This window comes from Bubalus bubalis, chromosome 18 (genome assembly GCF_019923935.1).
Source record: "Bubalus bubalis isolate 160015118507 breed Murrah chromosome 18, NDDB_SH_1, whole genome shotgun sequence".
NCBI lineage: Eukaryota > Metazoa > Chordata > Mammalia > Artiodactyla > Bovidae > Bubalus > Bubalus bubalis.
This window is the reverse complement of record NC_059174.1, coordinates 6,351,123-6,372,697: the sequence shown is the minus strand read 5'-3', so window position 1 is coordinate 6,372,697 and position 21,575 is coordinate 6,351,123. Positions and strand designations below refer to the sequence as shown.

Genomic DNA, 21,575 nt, shown 5'->3' with positions numbered 1-21,575 from the left:
ATGTCTCCAAAGGGAAGGAGTAGAGTCAATAATCAGGGCTGTGCCTGTGTGTCGTAAATTCCCCAATCCCCTATTCCCTCTCCCAGCAAGCACACGCAGGCGCACGCACACACACATAAACACAGCCATAAATATATACACTCCCATTTAATAGACTGGGGACTCAAATTACAGTTACAGTGTAATAAAACAGACTAATCTGCAGGGTGTGTGCAGAAGCATGTGTGTGTGTGTGTGAGAGAGAGAGAGAGAGAGGGAGACACTTACAAGTCTTCTCCTTTACTTAAGGTCTAAACTCCCCAGTGTGTTTCCTCTGAGACGCTGAAATAAGCTGTCCTCACAGAACTGTCCTAGAAGCTTCTTATCCCTGGAGGCACAGCTGGTTACCTAATTCGCAGGCCCAGCGCAAAATGAAAACACACGGGCCGGTCTTTAAATCTTTAAGAATTTCGAAATAGCAATAACAGAGCCTGAAACCGAATGTGAGATGAGACCTTCTCATTGCCAAGACCTCATGCGATTGTGCAGGTCACACCCTGGTTTGGTAGCAGACAGGGACTCCGAGGTCAGCTCCCCACACCCTGTACCGTTTTTCTTTAGGGTATCTTACACGGATGCATGCTCCTGGAGGTGTGTGATGTCAAGGAACTGGAGTGATCTTTGCCTGGGTTTGAGTCCTGCTAGACCACATACCAAGGGTGCCTGCTTGGACACTTCCGTTGTTCATTTTGAACTTCAACATCCCACCTTTCACATGGAGACAGGGCGATTCATTTCCCAGAGTTACAAGGAGCATTAAAAGCAGCAAGACATAAAACCGCGAGAACAAAGCCTGGCACACAAAAGATGTTCAAAGCGCCCTTCCTTTGGGCACAGACCTTGCAGATCTGTTCAAACAACAACCACACTATTAAAAGCGAAGCTATTGTAACTCAAGTTTGCCAAGGGCCGCTGGTGATGGGGACCCAGTGGGATTTGAAAGCCCGACCAACCGTTTCCAAGGTCCTTCGCTTTTTACCATGAATGAGGTTTTCTCCCTAGGGAGTGGGAAGGGATGACCTTCGAAAAGGCGTCGAGTTTGGGGTACTCAGGCAAGTGTCGACTAAAGGTGAAGACGAGTTGCAAGGGGAAAGGGGGAAGGGAGGGAGAGAAAGAAGGAAAAGTTCGCGCTGAAGCCTGAAGAGCGCCTGGGTTTGTTTTCCTGCCTGGGACGGGGCTCTGTCTGCCCACCAGGTTCCTGGAGCGCGGCCCGCGGCTCCCATTGGTCGGCACGCGGCTGTTGCTACGCGGATGGACCAATGGTGCACGAGGCCCGTGCGGGCTCCGCCCTCCCCCGGGTTGGCTTTTTCCCCCTCCGGCCTTTTTTTTTTTTTTCCACCCCCTAGAGGCGGGCCCGGCGCTGAGCTGGGGGGCGAGCCCGGGCGGGGCTGCCGCCTCCTTGCACCGCGCCCAGGGAGGTTGGTTCACCTGTCCGACTCGTTCCTCTTCTCCGAGCTCCCTCGCCCTCCTGCCTTTGCACCGCCCGGGGCAACGGCGCGGGGTGCGCGGGCTGTTTTATTGCATTTATTTATTTATTTATTTATCCCTCCCGGAGCCAGTGCGAGTTTTATGTTTTAATAACTTTATCAAACTCGGCGAACTTGCGCGAGGGCACGGGCAGCTTCTCTTGCCCTCCCTTCTCCTCTCCTCCCCCCGGCCCCCACCAATCTCTAACTGGCCTCTGGGTCCCTTCCAAAAGGTAAATGCCCCCCACCCCACCCCACCCCGAAGGTCCTCCCCACCCCAACCCGCACCCCATACAAACACTGGTTCAGGAGCACTTTGGCATTGCTGAACAGTTTCCTTGCCACAAAGCTGGTCCTCAGTTTAGAAATTTTTCAGGAGGGAAATTGCCTGGATAATAGGGAAAGAGAATTGAGGTGTAGACGGCACTGGGTACTTCGGGTACTTCGGGTTGATAATAACATCAGTAGTAAAATAATAATAGCTGTCATTTGCCGTACTTAGATGCTGTAGCAGACTCTGCTTTTGCTGCTAAGCAGTTGCCATGATTTAAAACTTGGTGTAGATGGGTAAACTGAGGCACTCAGCAGCGGAGCTCTTGGCTCCCAGCGGCCAGACAGAAGCAGGACTTGAAGCCGAGAGTGTCCTTGGCTCCAGCTGTTGCACAGCCCTAAGCTAGCCCCTGATGTATAGGGGATCCTGGGTCCCCAGTCTAGGCATGCCCCACCCCTGCCAGGTACAGCAAGCCTGTGAAGGCATTCCTCTGACACGTGACTGCGTTGCATCAACCCACCTGCGTGCTGGGAGTCACTAGTTCCCAGGGTTAGGAAGAACCTTCCAGTTCAGCAGGTGACAAAATGTGTTTGTCTTACCAAGTTTCCTTTCTCTTTGTTTTCAGGGGCTTCCTTCCAGTTCTCCTTCTTACGGCTTCACCACTGGTGTGGTCAACACAGCAGGCAAAATTAACCCGACTAAAGGTGAGGACAGAGTGCAGCGAGGCCGTGTGCCTGGCCAAGGTCACACAGTAACACCCTGGCAGACCCCTGGCTGGCGGGGAGACTTCCCCTCCTCTCCAGGCCCGCTCGCTAGGAGGTTCTCTACTGGACAAGGGCGCCATGGTGTATGAATTAGGAATTTAAAACAACAGCAAAACTTAAGGATTGAGAATGCAGGAGAAAAATGTTGGTGAGAAATGCACTCAGCCCTGTGTTTTTGTGTGTGTGCAAACTGCCTGGAAAGTGGGCCCTCAGCCGGGAGCGGGATTGACTGGTGGAGGAGCGTCTGCTGGCAAGGCTGATTTCTACCTGGCAGAAGACTGCCTACCACCCTAGCCCTTGTTCTGAGCCTGGCACCTCGGGGAAGCGTGTCTGTACTCAGTCTGCTGTTGCCTAAGAGGCTGATCAGAAAGGCCCCAACTAGCCTTCCCTCTTCCCTTCGCCGGCCGTGCCCCCCTCTTCCCCTAACACAGCAGAAGCCAACAAGGGGTGTTTCTCTTCTGATGGCTTAAAGGAGGTGTGTTTGAACTTTACCCAGTGTTACCCAGCCCCCGAGAGCTGGTCCAGCACCACCCAGCCCCAGAGACTCCCTGGGTCCCAGAAAGATAGGACTGTCTCCTTCCTTAAATACCCCTGGCTTAAGAAGCCTCGCCAAAACCCTGCTCATAATCTTTCACCGTAAAGTTTATCTTCGAAAACTTTTCTGTAAAACCTACGGAAAAATAAAAATCAGGGTTGGGGCTGAGCAGATTGTTGTGTTTGTAGAGGCTGATTCGGCCCTGGTGGCCCACTGTAACTCTTTCCGCGGCCCAGGATTTGAGAGAATGTTTGCCGAGCGGCTTGCTTCCTTCCTGAATGCTAACCTGAATCCCTCCAGTTGCAACCTCTGCTTCCTCCCAAGCCTCGCAGGGCAGTGAGACACCAACCCACATGATGCTGTGTCTCGCCTGCTTTCAGTGCTCTTTGTAGCCAAGAGCCACGCGGATCTTTTCTCCTTCCACCAGCATTTCTTGGAGGGTGCTCTGCCCCTGTGGTGGGCACTGGGGACTCCCAGCCCCATGTTTGCAGTCAAGTGAGAAAAACAGTGTTACCCAAACCCCATCACAAACCCGAAGTTACACTGTTATCATGTTACAAGGGAGACATACATACATGACATCACCACAGAGTTGAAAAGAACTTAGTCATTTAGAGCAATCAAGGCAGCCTTCACAGAGGAGGTGATGTTTGAGCTGAGGTTTCATAGATGGACATAGCGTGGAGGCTAGGGTGAGGGTGGGTAGAAAGAAGAACCAGCACAGGCACATGTCCTCTGTGGTGTCTGATATCCCTATATCATTTAGCAGGGCCTCTTACAGTCCAGACCACTCTCCATGGGTGGGAAATTACTTTTTTATGAGACTCGTAAAAATAAGCTTCTCTCAGAATATGGGTCTTTCTCCTAAATCGAGAAATTGAGACTACACGCTGAGGCCTGGTCTTGCTAGGTGGGTGTACAGGTCACCAAAGTGATAAAATCAACATGTTGTTCACCGTTTCCCTAACCAGGGACCAGGAGGAGCACTGGAGTCCTACCAATCTCTGCCTTGGCCCGGTGTAGTTAGTATTATTAAGAAATATTAAAATTTCAGTGCCCCAGAACTGAAAGTACTCACCTTCAGATGCCTCCATGATTTATTAAATGCTGAATGGGAACCTGGTGTTTCCTAAGTGTGACCCCCTGGGGACCCTTACAACCACACTAGGAGATAGAACTGTTCAACCTCTCTTTGCAGATGAGTTTAAAAAGGCCTAGAAAACCCTTGGGTCCTGACTCCCAGTGTGTGACATGGATGCAGAAGAGGAGAAAGTCCCCTTTGAGAACTCAGAGAGTGAGGGTTTTATGTCGTAGGCTTACAAAAGGTCAGATGTGGACAGCATTTGAGAGCAACTTTCTTCTTTTCAATTCTTATCCAGTGTTTGATCTACAGATAAGAGACTCCTATGCATTTTGCAAGTTCGGTTTAGGATGACCTGCACTGATACCTGTTTTCACTAACTGGAAGAGATCTGAAGAGGACTTTTGCTCTTAGGAGGACAGGTAATTGCTTCTTCAATCTAGTGTTTCTACTTAAAAATGTTTTCGGAGGTATGCTCTACTTTCTGGGGGAAACCTGTGTAACACCACTGACATGTCCAGCCTGGACCTCAGTCTCTCCTCTAATAAAGGATTCACGGCCTTTTGGATAAAGCCAGGTTAACTTTGATTCAAAAAGTGCCTCTGCCTCAAGACCTCCGATTGGCCCAAGCAGAAAGCCTGACCTTCTTAACAGAGATCCTCAGTGAAGGTTTGAACCGAGTTGGTGAGTAGAAAGAATCACGTGTACTACCAGCGCCTTACTTGGAGATGATAAAGGCAGAACCCAGAGTACCATCATAGAGATCCTAATCTAAGTGTCTAAGAGCTTCGGAGGGGCTACATTCCCATCATTCTGTAAGACCTCTCTTACCTTCTAGGAATTGGAATTATGATGTTAAAGAATTGAGTCAATCATACTTCTTGGTGATCTCCCCGTGGAAACCATTCTAGACCTAATACCACTAAAGGAAGGCTCTGGGGTCACCTTTCCAGGCTCTGTGCCTGGGTTGGTGGTGCAAGGTCATGGAGCCAGCTTCCCAAGTCCATAGGCTTGGCTTCTTGTTTATTACCTCTCCAGTTGCTTCCAGGTGCTTCCCTGATGAATATGAAGTAGCTGGAGCCTCTCCTAAGCGTCAGTGACAGTGGCCTCCTCAAATAGAGCCTTTCTTAGTTCATCCATCCATCTTTCCATCCATTCAGCAAACATTTGCTGAGCCCCTGCTGTGGGCTACACCGCAAGGAGGAAGTTAACGGTGCAGCCCTATGCCCGCTTTCAGGACGTGTAGTAGATAGAAGGACGTCTAGTAGATAGAAGAAGACACTGTGTAAAGGACCAGGAGTGAAATGTCAGATTCCCAGGGTTATTATGCTGAAGATCCGATTTCCCTTCAAGAAATTCTCTCTGGCTCCTGGAAAATCCCATGGATGGAGGAGCCTGGTGGGCTGCAGTCCATGGGGTCGCGAAGAGTCGGACATGACTGAGTGACTTCACTTTGACTTTTCACTTTCATACATTGGAGAAGGAAATGGCAACCCACTCCAGTGTTCTTGCCTGGAGAATCCCAGGGATGGGGGAGCCTGGTGGGCTGCTGTCTGTGGGGTCGCACAGAGTCGGACACGACTAAAGTGACTTAGCAGCAGCCTGCGAATGGAACAGCGGACGGAGGAGAGGCATGGCTGCCCATCAGCTGCTACCTCCACTGACTGAGTTGCCTTCTTTGTGAATTTCCTGCAAGCAGAGCGCTGCCCTGAAGCTCCTCTCTCGTTTCGCTCTTTCCTGGTGGCTGACCTGCCTTCAGTCCTCTAGAGTGGAAGCTCCATGAAGCAGGGAGCTTTCTCTAGTTTGCTCGCTGCTGAGCCTCTGGCACCAACAGAATCCCTGGAACCACGAAACGCACCGTCCTAGTTGTTGGGCCAGTGAGCGACTTTTGCCTGAAACCTGAGTGAGGCAGGATGCTAGAAGCACAGAAAGAGGCTCCTGTGGCTCTTTGTCGCTCAAAGAGGCTCCAGTCTGCTCCCCAGGAAGCCTTTAAGGATTTGGAAAGAAGACTCTTCTTTGTTTGCATTATTTAATTACTGGTTAACAGTTAACATGGATTCCCCTGGTGGCTCAGACGGCAAAGAATCTGCCTGCAGTGTGGGAGACCAGGGTTCAATCCCCTGGTTGTAAAGATCCCCTGGAGAAGGGAATGGCTACCCACTCCAGTATTCTTGTCTGGGAAATCCCATGGACAGAGGAGTCTGATGGTCCACAGTCCATGAGTCAGACACGACCGAGTGACTAACACTTTTAACAGTTAAATCCAAGTTCAGAGATAAGTTCTTGAATTTGCAGCACAAGAACTTTTATTTTTCCTTTACTCCCCTGCCTCTGTCTTCCTGGAAGTGGGTGCCTAGCCTGAAACCGTGTACTTAGTAGTTGGCCGTGGAGAGCACATGGGAATAATCTCTCGCCTTGATCAAGGAGGGGGAAATGCAAAACTTGATCCCCAGGTGGCTTCAGAGGAACGGAAAAAAAAAAAAAAAATGGAGATGCTGGCAGGGTCCAGTGCTTATAATATTTTCCCTTTTTTAAAACAATCATTATGTTTGTGCTAGCAGCATGCTTGGTAATCACTTCTGAGCATGACTCTCTACATCAGCATGGCATTCTATCCGTTTTGAGGAAGCAGTTGAGGTCAAGAGTGGGTAAGGGCCTCCTTGTTGAGGCCCAGCTAGCTCAGACCCCGGCAAGGACCTTCGTCCAGAGAGTCCCTGTTGCCCTTGGTAACATCTCCTCTGAAGATTGCAGTTCTGATGTAGTAAATTGCAAAGGGGAAGACCCGCACTCTGGAGGGGTTTGACCCACAAACAGAAAAGCAGCGTCTTCTTGTGCTGTCAGGGCTGGAGGGGAGACTGAGCAGAGTCCCAGCGTCTGCCCCTTCCCTGCAGCATGGCACTGGCAATTAGGGACATCGTCGCTCAGCCCCACGTCTCAGACAAGGCGGGGGCGGTGGGGCGTCACCAGAGGAGACGGAAGATGGATAGCCCTGGATGTTCCTCTGTCCTATTGACGCAGACACACGCGTCTCTCTGTCTCACTGCTGGCTCACCTTCAATTTGGCCAGATGGACATCATGGGGGAAATTTCGTCTGGACCAGGAATCTTAAAACACTAACAAAAAGAGCTGGCTCTTGGGAGAAATGAGGACGGGGCCATTAGAAGTTGGGAGCTGGGGCCATTAGGAAGCAGCCAGGCTATGTTGATGCACAGGGGGATTTCTGCTCGATAATGGGAAATGTGAACACAGGTTAGTGCTGTGATTACAGCCTCCTGGAGGGGGGCCCCAAGAGGCCCAGAATAGATTAAGACTCACTCAAGCAAAGGTTGGGGGAAGGGAGGAAAGTCACCTCTTCAGGTCCTGGCCCATGTGGTCAGAGGCATTCTCCTTCACCTCGCAGATGGCAAGGGTCCTTTCAGGGGCCACACCAGGGAGTGGCACATGCATATTGTCTCCTGAGACCTGGAAGGCCTGGACCCTCAAGGTGGGGTGGGTGGTAAATTAAGTGCATGCCCGAAACAAAACTCTTGAGAGAGTTTAGGAAAGGCTTTGCTACACCCTGTTTCTGGGGGGCAGTTTAGCAACACCCGTCAAGAACCTCAGAAAACAGACTCAAAAATACATAAATGTATTCTGGAAAAACACTCAGATATCCACACTACGGCTTAGAGGTAAGAAAGAGCGTCAGCATGTTATTCGTACTGGGAAGAATACGAAATCATCTAAATGACCAACAACGGAGGAAATAGCTAAATCAATTCTAGTGCCTTCCTCCAGTGGCACTCTGCAAACCTTTAACGATGAAATCATGTTAATGACGTGGGAGAATGACTGTGGCCTGTTAGGTTAAAAAAGTGCAGATTACACTAAGAAAGCAGGCAGAATGTGATCACAATTCAGTAGAGAAAAGAGGTCTGAAAGAAAATGGGCCAAACTGTCAGCAGTGGTTGTCTCTGTGTAGTAGGATTCTGGGTGGTGTTTTATATTCTTTTCAGAGTGTTCAAAGTTTTCAAAAGTATCTATACGTCGTGTGTGCTACGTCACTCAGTCGTGTCCAGCTCTTTGCGACCCTATGAACCGTTGCCCGCCATGCTCCTCCATTCACGGGATTCTCCAGGCAAGGATACTGGAGTGGGTTACCAGGCCCTCCTCACCTACACATTAATATGTATGAATACGTGTAACTAACATGCAGACCACTCTCCCTTCCTTATCTTTCTTCCTCTGCTTTATTCTTCTCCACGCTGACGTTTTCCAACATCTTATGTACTCAATTGTTTCTTTCCTACATGTCACTGGTGCTCCATCCTCTTGAATATAAGCTTCCCAAGGGCAGAGCTTTGCCTTGTTCAGAAATCTAAACCCCCTTCCCTCCCTGGCACACAGCCTTAGAATTCCATAAATATCCACTGAAAAAATTGATACGCTCTTTTGATAATCATAAAAAATGAAATGTTATTAAAATTTATGGAAGGGAAGTTTTCATTGCAGAGGGTATGCTCCCCCCTGCCCCCATTTTCATGACTCTGATAAAATCAAGCCAGGGTACAGGAGGTATTAAGCTTCTGCTCTGTCGTGGCGGTTAGTCAGTAGCAGCCGCTGGTTGAGTCCCAGATGGGGAAGAGTAGTAAGAGACAACGCACCAGTAGGAAGGTGCCTGCAGCGACCCTAGAGTAGACGGCTTGAACCATGGGACCCAGCCCTCAGGGCTGACATTCCCCGAGAAGGCCAGTGTGCATGGGCTCTGTGAATTTGATCGTTCTGTTTATAGTGTCCACTTTTTCTCCCAGATAACTGTTATTTCAGTCGTGGGTGCATCGTGCATTTCACCTGAACAGAGGTTTAGAAGGCGCATGGCAGACTAGAAAGGCCTCAGTGTACATATTGCTTTAGAATCCTGACCCCACACTTTTTAGCTGTATGACCTCACTCAAAATACTTAAACCTTCCTAATCTGTAGTTCTCTTATCTGCAAAATAATCCTGCTCTATAAAGGTATTCTGTGTATATGATTTGAGATCACATAGTGCTAAGCATATATGGCTTCCCCCAAAGTCACTTCATCCACCAATGTGAAAAATATGGTTTTCTAAGAATGAGCTCAGTTATAATGACACACAACGAACATCAGTTTCCACACTCGTGAAAATTAGGGCCTAATTTTCCTCTCACTTGAGCTGTGAATTCCTCTGTCCCGTCGTGGTCTGCAGGCCACTGACATCCCAACCACCTGTGTGCGTGTGAGTGCATGCTCAGTCACGTCTGACTCTTTGCACCCCCTTAGACTGTAGCCCTCCAGGCTCCGCTGTCCATGGAGTTTCCCAGGCAAGAATAGTGAAGTGGGTTGCCATTGCCATTTCTAGAGGATCTTCCTGACCCAGGGGTCGACAACCCGGGTCTCCTGAAGGGTTTGTTAAACTAGGGCAGGGGTTAACAATACAGATTCCCCGTCCCCACTGGACTTCTGTGTCACAAACGTCTAGGTATGAATCTTTGAGAGTCTCCGGTCTTAAAGGATTGCCGGGTGATTCTCACGCACTTTCAAATGTGAGATCCCGTGCAACTAATGTTTCTAAGAACATGCAGAAGAGCCTGTAGCCTTTTTAAAGTCAAGGCACGAAGTTTGTGTTCTTTCTCCTCTTCCAGGGTTTTCCTTGTCATAAGGGTGACATCTCAGAGCGTGGCTCAGCGAAAGAATACAGACATTTGCCATGTAGAATATGCCCTCCCTCCAAGTGCTGTTCAGTCACATAGCCCTGACATGCCAAGCCTGTGTCTGCAGGGCTGTGGTTAACCACACAACAGTCCTGAATGCCCGGTTCTTGATGAGGATTCCGAGGATCTTTTTTAATTTGCACAGATGACCTAATGGAAATCTGAATCAGAGAAAGAAAAGATCTGTGCCCATTTTCACACCTCCCCACAAATTAATACCCCCCTCACTTCTCCTTATTTCTCCCTTCCAGTCCTTGAATGCTTAAGTTTTACATATTCATAATCGTTACATTGATATGTTTCCAAGATACAGTTCTTTTCATTTCATGATCAATATCTTCCCCACTCTCCCTTGTCTGCCATTCCTCCCACACAGTAGAATTTCTTTCTCTATAGTAATTATAATTCTTAACCTTTCTGTGAGGCTTCGCTGCTCTCAAAGCTTTTTCATGCCCATTTTCTTATGAGCGGAACCAGCTTCATTTATTTAGATGATAGCTTTGTTCCTGGTTACGATAAAGCATCTGAGGGGAGAGCCAACCAGCAAAATGTTTAGGAGTTCATACTCTATAACTGGAGAGACCCAAATTCAGTTCCTGCCTCTTAACAGTGGTGAATTCAGACAAGTAATGTAGCCTCGCATGGCCTGTTTCTCTTGTCTGTTACAGTGTAGGTAGTCAGCACCCAGCCCATAGAGTAGCTATGAGGATAAAATAAGATAATCACTTCTAAAGTGCTCAGCACAGGGTTGATCTGAGTTCCATTAATGTCAGTTATTATATTGTTACTATCACTGTCATTAAATATATTAGATAAAGGCTTTTAATGACGGTAGGAAGTAAGAGGAAGCCAACCCACTCTGGCCTGAACTCACCCCCCAATCTAACTCAATGCAACCCACAGTTTTCAACTCAGAATAGGAAAGAAAGAACCACATTTTGCACCATGCCCTTCACTGGTTATCTGCCTCATGGAGACATTCTGCCTCCATGTTATATGACATATTCATCTGGGACAGAAAGATACGTTTTGAGCTCTCACCCTCCCCACCCCACCCCACCCCACCCCTCAATAAAGAGCAGATATTGGGCATTGCTGGTTAAACTGAAATCCAGACTTTTCAGAGTTTAGAAATGTTTGGGAGGTACTTTTTGTAGTTTTCAGCTGGGATCTTTTTAGACTGGAGTGGAGATGAGGGGGTTCTTCCTGCCAGACTTCTCATGGGAAAGCATGTTTGTGCAGGTCTTGGCAAACTTGCTTGGTTCCAAGAGTTCAGGCTCAGGAAAGCTTTGGACAGGCACCTGAGGCTCTGAGAGGCTTAACTGAAATGAGCCCAAACTTAAATGTTTTATGAGGTACGCCCATCACTAATTTTCTTGGCCAAGTTTTTAGGTGGCCTTGTGGATATGCTTCTTTTGGCACCCGGGAGACCCAGGTGTCCACCGTGGAGCTTGGTATGCTTTGACCTCACCGCACCTCCAAAAGCTGCCATCCATGGGTACGTGTCGGAGCTCACGGCACGATCACACTGAGACCTGGGAGCCGTTTCTCCCTTGGTACAGCTTGTCTCGTAGTTCCAGAAAAGCTGGGCCTCACCTTCCCTGGAGCAAAGTCCTCCAGGCTGGGACTGAATTCTCTCTTGAATGTAACAAGTCTCAGGAACAAGGGAACACCTAATCCAAGCATCCTGCCAAGCTCCCGTGTCAACTGGGAGTGAAGCAGAGCCCGTCTTGTGAAAGACACACAGTACCCCAGCAGACGGAGAGCCCAGGGCCACCCAAGAGAGGAGTGGTTACTTTACCAAGACGTGCTGCCCTTTCTGGTTTGGAGAAGTGTCTCCCTACCCGAGTTCAGAATCGTCTGAAACGTGTCCTCAGCTACGCCCCCCACCCCAGACTATAAATCCCTCAGGGTCTTGGGCATTTTTTCATTCCTAGGGATAATCATTTGCCAACAATGTTAATAAAAACTGCATGCCCTGAAAGTTTGAATGGAACACCATCTGAGAGTCCACGTAATTTTGAGAACGTTCTTCGGGCCGACAGGAAACGAACTGAAAAGACGCAAGTCAGATAACAGCACGCTGACATTCCAACCCTGCATTCACGTGGCCCTGTGGAATGTTCTGGACCAGTCACACTCCAGCCTGTCAGAAAGAAGAGTCAGAGCCAGGGGCCCAATAGCAAAAATTCACTATGGGATGTAGATTTACAGGGTCTGAAGGTGTCAACATAAGGCAAGCAGGGGTGGGTGACATCTGGGGTCTCCTGCCACCCCTAGGGCTGCAGGGACAAAGGCAGGACGAGATCTCATCCGGACTCAAAAGCCAGGCTGCACGATGGCAAATTGGGTGGTGGAGGCTCCTTGGGTGGGGCGGGAATGGTGAAGGAGGGACAAGCCTTGCTTGAGACATCCAGCACAGCACAGAGCGGGCAAGAATCCCTCTGGCAGGTCTTCACCTCCCAGCCGCCAGACTCCAGCCAGTGCCTCCCATGACTGGGGCAACCAGAAGCCAGTCCCAGGGGACAACGTCCCTAGGGAGTGGGTCTCATAGCAAGTTAATATATGAGCAGTGCCTACATTGACTGAGGCCACACTATGTCATTTTTGCACTTGTTACATAAGAGCAAACTGAAAAGTCAGAAAGCCACGATTATCTGAGTGCAAACACCTGCATCTTCACATCCAGTATTGTGTCTCGCCCTGTACTCCCAGTTTGGCATGTTATTCCAAATGCTTTATTTTCATACCGCCAGTATCTGCGTGGAGGACAGTCTCTGTACAAATTTCTGATTCAAGAAAGGAAAGGCCCTCCTTTCGCTAAAAGAAGGGGCGGCAGGAACGTAATTGGCGAGCATGGCGAGCAGGACTCCTTCACTGGACCAGTGTCAGGATCCCACAAGCGATCGGCTTTGAATATGCCGTGTGAGTGTCAGGCTGAGGCAAACACGCGTCATCCGTGCCCCGCGCTGCGTGTGCCAGTAAAACCATCCAACAGCTTTTCTTCAGGCTGATGTTGACACATGTCAAATGCATTAGCATTCCTATTGGAATGACTCATTCAGAGGGAACAGTCCTCTCAGAAAGATGACAGAGGGGAGGGGGAGAGGCATTTTGCAATCGTTCAAGATATGAAGACCAACTTGTCTTTTAGGGCTTTGGGGCTTTTAAAGAAGGCAGTCACTGCTATGGTAGCGTTGTTGGATAGTATCATCATCATTGTGAGGTTGTCTGTTGCCTTAGCTTCACTAACAGAAATCTGGAGGAGATCTCCAAGCTGGGGGGACATGGTGGGTGTCCCCCCGGCCTGACCTCTCTCTTCTTCAGTGTATCAGCAGCGGGCGATACCCAAGCCTGCAGCGTCTGCCTTGGCTTCAGCCTCCTTTCCCTTATGCTTCTCCAGACCTGAGCTCACTCTCCTCAGGCAGACGGTGTAGTGACACACAAGGCTGGCCTGTGGGGTCAAATTCACGGGTGCTGTCCCCACCTCCATTCAGAGTCTCCTCTCCACAATGGGAGAGCGTTGTTACCATTGTGGCTGTTGCTCGCTTTTGCTTTGTTCTGTGGAAGTTTCGACTCTGGTTTTTGCTATAAAGAAAATGAAACAATATCAGTTGTAACTGCATGACCCTGCTGCTGCTAAGTCGCTTCACTCGTGTCCGACTCTGTGCGACCCCATAGACGGCAGCCCACCAGGCTCCCCGTCCCTAGGATTCTCCAGGCAAGAACACTGGAGTGGGTTGCCATTTCCTTCTCCAGTGCATGAAAGGGAAAAGTGAAAGTGAAGTCGCTCAGTCGTGTCCAACTCTTCACGACCCCATGGACTGCAGCCCACCAGGCTCCTGCATGACCCTACTTATGGCCAAAGGCCCAGGGCTGCCCAGGACAGCCTGGCCTTGCCTGGCCTCAACCTCTGTCTGCAGGGAGGGGAGTTCCTCCTTCCAGGGGACCTCATACAGGGCTCAGTCCTAGCGTTTTGAATCCTACCCTCAGTCATTGAGGAAGGCAGCAGAGAACAGGCGGCTCCAAACCAACTCCCCGCTCCTTCCTTCTTTCCTCCTTCACTTCCTCCCTCCCTCGCTCCCTCCCTCGCATCCTTTTTCCTGGCTTCTTTCCTTTATTCGTTTTTAAAAAATTCCTGTGAACCCAGTGTTGGTTATTTATATGAATCTACTATAAAACTGAATCTATCTTCGTCTTTTACCTAAGGCCGCCAGTATTGATCTTCTCACAGACGTGAAGGCTCGCGTTTCTGGAGCTTCTCCTCCAGATGCAGTCGCGTCTCTTTCCCCTTCTTCTCTGTTCCCCAGCTGCCTGAGCATAGTTTAGGGGGACCTTCTGAGCCAGCTCCATGGTGTTTACTCACTTTCCCGTGAACTCAAGATACCCGAGGCCTCTTTGGTTGTTTCCCGAAATATGCCTCCTGTCTTTGCATCTTTCAGATGCTCCCTCTAACTCTCAGAAGTGTTCCCATCTTCTGATAACTCCCAGTTAACTCTCTTCCTAAGAGATCTTTAAACTTGATTCAGACCCTCAGGTCCTGACTTGTGCCTGCCAATCTCAAGCCCTCCCTTAGATTTACAGAAGTGTCTGAGTATCTGGGCTGCAATGCCTCGCGCTTCTCTGTGGCTCCCTAGATTGGTTCTCTCATGCATCCACCAAAATGTAGAATTCGGCCCTCATTGTTGATTCCGCACCACTGTTGACTCAGACTCCACCAACATTTATTTACATTTGGTGCAAGTGCTGGGAGTGGACAGACTGTGGTTTGTGAGCACCGCCCCCCACCCCCACCCCCAATCTTACTGGCTCTCTTCCTCCTGCCCCTCATCCTCCCTTATCTCCCCTCCTCTGCTCAGGAGCAATAAACACATTCCTCTCTCTGCCCCCTGCAGAGCCTTGCTGTTCAAATTGAGGCCCCTGAGGGCCTTGGCTTCTCTCCCTCCAGCTTGCCAAGGAAGTTTTCTAAAGAAATAGCTTGCTCTTCATGGAAAAAAAGTCTGAAGAATACATTTTATTCTTCATGTCATTAAACCTACCTGCCCACCTACCTACATTTGATTTAATTGTCCTCTCAATTCTCATTGGCACACGGACAAAAGTAAACTTTGACAGAAAAATATGGGAGAAAAGAAGAGACTAAAGCATTAAAGAATTGAAAATCATGGGACGGAGAGAGAGAGAGACGGAGAAACAAAGAGGGGAGGGAGGGCAGAAGGGGGAGAGGGAGGGACCCTAGCTATCAGAGCTTGAGACTGACTGTAGCCTCCGAACAGTGGTTTTAAAGCTGTCCTGTGAATGGGTGTTCCCCTGGGGGTTGTCAGCAGTTTAGACTTGTGAAGCCTCACCACCCTGCCAAAGACCTTGACCTGGTAAGTTCCACAAGGAGCACACTTTGAAAACTCTTCTAGGAAATGCCTAAGCTTAAGGCAGATAGTAAGATTTTATAAACTAAACACAGCAGAATTGGGGAGGATTATGTTTATTTTTCTTTTCACCAATTTATTTGAACTGTGCAGAGATCATTCTGCCAGCCTTGATATCTTATTTTAGCCTAAGAATCTGAAGTCATCTCAAGTGGCAGAGTATCGAACACAAGCATCAGATGATCCAGGTTCTTTTTCAAACCCAACCTTAACTTAAACAGTATACACATTAGCCTTAATATAGTAGCTTTGCAGACATAGACACTATCAGGCCATCCAACGCAGTGTTGGCCAAATTCCTGGGGCTTTGGGGGGACACTTTAGAAAAAGAACATGGCAGAGAAGTGGTCATGAAATAATACATGGAAAAATGTCTAGTACTTGGCTTAGAACAGAGTGTTGTCATAATAAAAGGGAAGTGTGATTTATCTGTTGAGGACATAGGTTGGTGAGTTCCCTGGCATGTGATGTCCCTGGTAATTAATCAGTGTCTCACCTCTGAGGAGAGTACCCACTTCAGGTTGGCACTAGTGGTAAAGAACCCACCTGCCAATGCAGGAGACTCAGGAGACCTGGGTTTGATCCCTGGGTTGGAAAGATACCCTGGAGTAGGGCATGGCTACTGACTCCAGTATTCTTGCCTGGAGAATTCCATGGCTGGAAGAGCCTGGCCGGCTACAGTGCATAGGGTAACGAAGAGTAGGACTCTACTGCAGCGACCTAGCATGCATGCCCACTGCCCCATACTCTTCTACACATGCACGCATAAAAAGGGGAGACGTGTGCCCATCACCAGAGGACTATATTCTCTCTCCAGGAAAATGCGAAGGCCCACATAGCACTGTGAGTTTTTCCATTTGCTTTCTTCTCCAGACCTTCATCAAGGCTGCTGCAGGTCTATCAGCTTCGTTCCCTGAGAACTAAAGAGCCTCGTAAGAACTTCACGAGGACCGTTTATCCAGGGAGTCCTCAACCTCAGTTCTCACAGGTATGAAAGAGATGACTGACTTTTGCCTTTCCAAGTTCATAAAGGCAGCTCTTGTTCTTTATGTCAAGTGTCTTATTAAAAGCCAGCTGATGACTATGTGTGAGGTCACATCTGGATGGACAGTTGTGTAAAGGACTCATACAAAGGTCAATTCTCTTTGTATCCACTCCTGATCTGGTATTGAAAACAAGTATGGGCACAGTCTCCTTCACAGGATGTTACATTCAAAGGCCACTGGGCTCAAGATTTCATCCTCCACGTAAATATTCACTTTCACAATCCCTAAGCAGTAGCTTATCCTGAGTCCCATAATTCATGGCATATACATTAGTCGTCCACAGGGAGACATAAAAATGCTTTTGGTGTGAACCTAGCTTGTGTGTGTTTCAAGCACTATTTGATTCGTGGGAGTTACTTAAAATAGATGAAAGCAGAGTAAGGTGCCCTTCAGAGAGACTGTCACACCGACTTGCTTTGTACTTGGTAGATAAATGTGATTCAACCTGTTTGAGCATTTTCGAGGTCAGAGTGAGCAGGCTTGAATAGCCCACATCTTCATGGCCTGGACCTTCTGCCAGGCCAAGAATATGGGAAACGCACCACAGCCTGCACTGCACCGTTTAACTCGTCCTGGGATCCTTCACTCGGTATTGGTGGTAGTCTGCCGTGACATATCTGCAATTAAAGGGTGATGTCAGTTGACACAGTGCCACAGAGACCAGTTCAACATTGTTCCTCAGAAAATAAGTGCAGGATTCAATCCCGAAAACATTGGTAGTGGTCCAGGGACTGAGTCATTTGGCTCTGTCGGAGCGTCTGAGCTAGCTGCAACATGTCAGGAAGCCCAGGTTCCCTGCACACCGTGGAAGCAGGAAAATGTACTTTGCAAATAACGTACTGCTCTAGGGAGCTGCTCTTCCCTCACAACTCAAGTCTTACCTTCCTTGTGCGTATTAACCCCTTTTCTTGCAGCTCACCACTGTGCTGGGCAGGAAGAGCAAAGGCCACACAATCTGCATTGTTGCTGTACACTTTGGGGTGCTTGGAGATTTTTGTTTTCTCCTTTGCTTCTTGCAAAAGAGCTGGGAATTGGAAGATTAACCCAACTTAACTTAGGGGCACCTCCCATTTTGATGGGAATATTTGGAATGTATTATAGACTTGTTAAAAAAAAAAAGCCAGAAGTCTACCCAAATGACTCTGTACTCATGTTTGCAGGATTGAAATGTCCCACAAAAAATAATAATACCTAGTTTAGAGGAGGGGCACAGGCTGCCCCTCTAAAACGGAGAATGCGGGTATGTCTACACTGATGTTCTCTTGTTGCAGTAACACACTATCACCAGCTTGGCGTGAAACAACACGAATTAGTTATCTTACTCTTCTGGACTTCAGAAGTTGGACATGGGTCTCCCTAGGCTAAAATCAGCATAGTTGTGTTCCTTTGGCAGCTCTAGGAGAGAATTAGAAAACTAATTTCCTTGCCTTTTTTAGCTTCTAGAGGTCACTGTGCCCTTTGGCTTGTGGCCCTTCCTCCGTCTTCAGAGCCAGCAATGGTGGGCGGAGTCCTCCTCACCTCACAACCCCCTGATTCCACCTCCCTCTTCCACCTTGAAGGACCTTTCTGTTTACACTGAGCCCATCCAGGTCGTACGAGATCACCTATTTTAGGGTCGGCTGATTAGCAGTCTTAATTCCATCTGCAACCTTCATTCCCATTTCCCATGCCAAGTAATAGAGTCACATGCTCTCGGCATTAGGACTGCACCGTTTTTTTGTGGGGGGAAGGGAGGTCGTTATTCTGACTATCACAATTTCTCATTTTGGCTGTCAACTGTACCAAGTAAATTCCAAATGCAAATGAGTCCTTTCCCATCTGTGCTTCTGCAAAAGAAATACAACTGAAATTGATTTCATACAACAATTACATAAGTGAATGTGGAATTACAAATTTATAGTAGGAGAAAGGTGGTTTTTTTTTTTAAATGCATTTTGGTTAAGAGCCAAAGATTCTTAACTAAAAATTTGCACAAAGTACTGCTATAAACAGATGACTATTAAACTTAAATAGTCATCAAGTTAAGTTAAATTCAATCTAACTTAAATATTTATTAGGAGTGAAAGCAAACATAAACGTTGAAAACTCAAATCCTTATTTCTCAGCTGTCTCCTCATTTGCCCACAATGTATTTCTGGCTGTTCAGAGGTAATTTCCTAGATTTTATTAACCTGTAACAGAAGGGGTTTACAGCTAAATCCATTCCAGAGAGTAACTCGTTTGTAACCCTGTGTTGCAGCTCTCTAGAGCCAAAGGGGTTAAGGAAAATGAGCATGAGCTCAGAAACCTTGCTGCCTGGGAGCTTAAGTCAGTTGAAGAAATGTAGGGGACCTGATCCATTAGCAATATGTAGGTTTCCCTTGATAAAATAATTGCAAATGATGAGAAGGGGGTGACAGAGAGTGAGATGGTTGGATGGCATCATTGACATGAGTTTGAGCAAAGTTCAGGAGACAGGAAAGGACAGGGAAGCCTGGTGTGCTGCAGTCGATGGGGTCACAAAGAGTCGGACAAGACTGAGTGACTGAGCGACAGTAAAAACAATATATTAAGTATTCAAATATATTCATAGGCACGTATTTTCTGCTGAGCACAGTTTCAGGCACCCAGGCTATGGTTGTGAAAAAGCCAGGCAGGCTGTCTCCCCTCGTGAGGTTTACTCTCCTAGAGGGAGAGCTTGATAAAAATGTAGATATTTAAAGTTATTGTAGAGAATATATAACAGGACACACACACACATCAACACACATATATCAGAAGACAGACAGCACAAATTGAATAATTAAGGAGAATTCTATAAAGGACTATTTATGTAGGTGTGGGCAGGTTCAGGGTGAACTGGAGACCCTCAGCAGGGACTGCATGGGGCATCAATACTCTGACCCACACCCCTTATGCCCACGACTACCTGTGAGCACATCCAGTGGCCAGATCCAGCCTGTAGCCTGAGGTCCCAGGAGCCTACTGTTGTCCGTAAAGATCAGCCTTCTTTGCACAGAAGAAGGGGAGGGGTGGATGGGACCCAGAGGGGCAAACTCAAACCTTCCAGCACCTCCTGGTGCAATGGGATCGATTTTAGTTTTCAAGGAAGGTCTCTCTTATGGGGGACATTTGAACTGTGACCACAAAAGGAAAAGAAACCACTGATGCCCAGACCAGGAGCAGGAGGTTCTTGGCAGGAGCCCCCAATCGCCAGTGCAGAAGGACCTGGAAGGGGGGATTCACCTGGTGTGCTGGGAAAAGGAGAGGTCAGTGTGGGAGCGACAGAGTCTGGTGGGACGCAGGTGATGGGAAGTGGCATAGGGAGCAGCTGACGCAAGGAAAAGGAATAACCCAGAACAAAACGGCAGAGGGGTCGTGTTGACAGTTCACCTTCCCAGATCAAAGTTTGCTATTGTTTTCGAAATAACTTTATAGAAGAAAACATTTTAGCCCTTTTAAAATATACGATCCAGTGGTTTATGGTATATTTATAGTGTTCTGCAGTCATTCTAAAATATTTCCATCACCCCAAAAAGAAATCACTTCCCTCCCAGTATTCCCCATCCCCCCATCCACTGGCAACCACTGCACTACCTCATGTCTCCATGGATTTGCCCATTCTGTGCATTTACTGCACTGTGTATCTACCATAAATAGACTCGTACGCTGCATGGCCGATTGCATTTGACTTCGTTCACTTCGCACTACGCTTCCAGGATTTGTCTATGTTGGAGCACGTGTCAGTGTTCTGTTCGCTTATATGACTGAATGATGCTCCAGCCTTTGTATATACCATATTTATTCTGTCAGTTCTTTAGCTGATGGACATGTGGATTGTTTCTACCTGTTGGGTGGTGTGAGTCATGCTGCTCTGGACGTTTTTCTGCAAGCTTTTCTGTGGATATATGATTCTGTCAGTTTTCAGTATATACCTAGGAGTGAGATTCTGAGTCATAGGGTGATTCTGTGTTTCAGCTTTTAAGGAACTGCCAAAATGTTTCTCGCAGTGTTTACACCATGTTATATTCCCATCAGCAATGAATGAGGCTTCCAATATCTCCATGCCTACATCAATACTTGTATTCCTCATTTTTAAATTATGGCCATCCTGGTAGGTGTGAAGTGAAATCATCAGATTATGACTTTGATTTACATATTCCTAATGAATAGCGATGATGAACATCTTCTCACGTGTTTGTCGGCCGTTGGTTCATTTTCCTTAGATGAACGTCTGCTCCGGCTTTTTGCATATATTCTAATTGGGTGATCTGTCATTTTATTGCTTTGTGAGATTTCTTCATAGATTCTGAATTCTAGACTTTTGTCAGAGGTATGATTTTCAAACACTTACTGTGATTCTCTGGGTTGTTGTCTTAGTTGGTTCAGGCTGCTGTAATAAAGCACCGCTAACTGGGTGGTTTACAAACAACAGAGATTTGTATTGTGTAGCTCTGGCTGGAAGCTGTGAGATCAGGGTTCTGGCCTGTTGGGTTCTGGTGAGAACACGCTTCAAGATCACAGATGGCCACCTTCTCATTGCACCCTCCATGCCCTCTCAGACCCGCAGAGGGCACAAATCCCATTTGTGAGGGCCCCACCCTAGTGGCTGCATCTAACCCTGATTACTTCTCAAAGGCCCCCCTGCAAGCACCTCAGTATTTAGTGGGTAGAGTTTCAACATATGAATTTCAGGACACACACCTTCAGTACATAAGACTTACATTTTTCATTTTCTTGGTGGTGCTTCAAAGGTGCATTGTTTGAAGCACAGATTTTTAAATTTTGTTGAAATACAGTTTATCTAGTTCTTTTTTTCTTTTGTTGCTTGTGCTCTTACTGTCACATTTAAGAAACCACAGCCTAATCCAAGTCATAGGGATTTATTCCTTTTTTTTTCCTCTTATGGTTTTAGCTCTTACATTTACATTTTTGATCCACTTTGAGTTAACTTGCTGAATATGGTATAAAGTGAGGGCTTCCCAGGTGGCTCAGGGGTAAAGAATCCATCTGTCAATGGAGGTGACGAGGATTCGATCCAATCCCTGGGTTGGGAAGATTCCCTGGAGGAGGAAATGGCCGCCCACTCTAGTATTCTTGCCTGGCAAATCCCAGGGACAGGGGATCCTGGTGAGCTGCAGTCCATAGGGTCTCAGAGTTGGACACAACTGAGCGACTGAAATACACAAATGGTATAAGGTAGGGGACCTGACTTAATTCTTCTGTGCTTGGATACCCAGCTGCTGCAGCGC

At 47.7% G+C, this 21,575-nt stretch overlaps 1 long non-coding RNA gene across 2 annotated transcripts in view; it reads left to right on the top strand.

The window, feature by feature from the left end:
- The first annotated feature begins 675 nt into the window (after positions 1-675).
- LOC102404915 overlaps positions 676-21,575 on the top strand; it is a 77,301-nt gene continuing 56,401 nt past the window's right edge. Inside the window, exons 1-4 of one of the 2 annotated variants that reach the window (XR_006545972.2) lie at positions 676-1,738; positions 2,402-2,480; positions 4,455-4,578; positions 16,172-16,286. This is a non-coding gene — a long non-coding RNA (uncharacterized LOC102404915). Of the gene's footprint in view, positions 1,739-2,401; positions 2,481-4,454; positions 4,579-16,171; positions 17,654-21,575 lie in introns of those variants that run through there. The other variant, XR_003104463.3, reaches the window with a different exon arrangement.